The sequence below is a fragment of the Halyomorpha halys genome, unplaced genomic scaffold, assembly GCF_000696795.3.
Source record: "Halyomorpha halys isolate HHAL.00 unplaced genomic scaffold, Hhal_1.1 Scaffold36.1, whole genome shotgun sequence".
NCBI classification, from domain to species: domain Eukaryota; kingdom Metazoa; phylum Arthropoda; class Insecta; order Hemiptera; family Pentatomidae; genus Halyomorpha; species Halyomorpha halys.
The window spans coordinates 155,746-158,104 of NW_027108624.1; positions in this window are offsets into that span (position 1 = coordinate 155,746).

The window sequence follows — 2,359 nt, forward strand, 5'->3', positions numbered from 1 at the left end:
ATTCTTGAGCACTGCTTCTCCTTCGATCCTTCACAAAATTTGTATTTTACTGTCATTAACTTAACACAACGCCATTATATAACCTACCTCAACAACCAGGTTAGGTATAATAATAATAATATTTATTTATTCTAGGATTGATTCCTTATAATAATATACAAGCATCAAAATCAGGCTTTAGAGCCGTTGAGTACAATACAAAATAAAAATGAAATTATAAAACGTCATAAAATATAATAAAATAATGAATTTGAAAAGTTAAAAATGAACAAGAATAATTAACAGAATATATAAAATAAGAATAGAACAAATAAAATAAAACCATATGTCATATCATAAAGCATAAGGTGACTAACTGCTGATAATAAATAAAAAGTAAAAAATCAAATAAAATACAATTAAACTAAAAATAATAAATGAAAAGGTACAATTTCTGCTAATATACATGTTTACAAATATGAATGAAATTCTGAAACACAAAATACAGAGAATAAATAAGATAGGAACTTTTTTTGAAACATATTTGAAACTTTCAATTGTTATTGTTTCGGAACTGGGTGGACGAAGGTAGTCGAAGATACGGGATTTGAAGATTGGAAGGGTGTTAGAACTACGAATAAAGGAGAGAATAGAATTTTATAGGGAAGAGGAACGGATGAGGAAAGATCTACCAAAGGCTGCGGTTCGATGGGCAGTTACATATAAGTCTGAAGGCCGTGAGTGAGTATTACGAGAATGGACTGAGGATTTAAATTGAAAGATTTCAGAGATTTACGATGGACGGCAGGATTGGATAACTTGGTAGAGGAAGGAAACAAGGTAATATTTACGACGGAAGGAGGGGTACAGCCACTTCAACTCTTCATAAAATCGGGTGACAGAGGCGTCCCTGGGGACCCCAAAGATGAATCGTACAAAGCAATCAATTAACCGTTTTACTATATACTATAAAGGTACAATTTCTATGGTATATTGTCAATTTATTTCACATTACATTTTTTGCCTATTTTGTTAGTAAAAATCCTATAAAATTTAGTAAAATTAACTATCTAAAGTTCAACTATAGTCATCATAAATCAATTTTATGTATGATCTCTGCCTAATGCTGGTTTAAATTTCTCGTGTCTGATCCATAACTAACTGTATAATTAATGTTTTATGATTAATAAATGGCTGTTATATTTCTTTTAAAAATATTATTTCCTCCGAATAAAATCGTTCCGTTATCAAAATCAAAACTATGTTTGTTTTTAAATGCATGCTGTTTTATTTGGGTCATTTTCCTTAAATTTATGTCACTATTGTTCTGATATATTTGATCACCCAATAATTGCTTAGTTCCACCAAAATGAGTATTTTATTGTATTTGTTTGTTATTGGGTGATTGTAAACGTGAACTGGAAGGCAGGTTTCGTCACGTTAAGTCAATTTGGCGTGTTGATACTTTCCATAGGTAAACATTAATTTCCATTTTGCTTGGACTGGTTCTGTTAGTTGTCAAGGTTATGTTAGTGTAAAGGTTCTTTGCTAACAGTCAAGTTTTGATCCATTACCTCGATTTGATAAAAATCACTTCCCTCTCCTTAATTACCTTCATCCATTCATTTTACCCTCACAACCTTATATGCACCATTGAATTTCTGCAAACGTATCAATAGTCTAAAAATCTATAAGTTATTGCTAACAGGAGTAATTCCTACCTACTGCAGTGGCAACCTCTTTGGATTATAGATAACAGTGTCAGTTTAACTTACTTAGTAGAGTGTGTGCAGTGTATCATTGTATTTCTTTCTCTTAACCTATCAGATTGTCTATCTATATATAATTTATTTCACTTCAATCTACATCATCTTATTGCGATCGCCTACCTGACTTCATGTTGATCTCATTCAATCAGTATATTTTCACCAAAGCAAGTATCATCATATCTTCCTATTTCTATAGCTCACATAATAATAGCAATAGTAATCGACTTGTACTAATATTTAATTAACTTGAATAATATTGTAATAATATCTACCATTATTATTTATTGATTTTTTTCCAGTGCTCTGTGGGTTATTTTTATTAGTAGAAATCTATAAACAACCAGTATGTTTTTAATTTTAATTTATTATGTCTGTAAATTTTTCTTAATATGTTTTGGTTTCTGTTTTATCAAGAATTTTATCTTTTATCATTTCTCTGTAATTTTGTTCTATCTTCTATATTATTTTATGCTTTATTTTATTAACCATATTATGTTCGCATTCCCTCCCTCCTTCCCTCTCGCTCCCACTTCCCCTCCCCCCTCCTCATTCTCTCTCTCTCTCTCTCTCTCTCTCTCTCTCTCTCTCTCTCTCTCTCTCTCTCTCTCTCT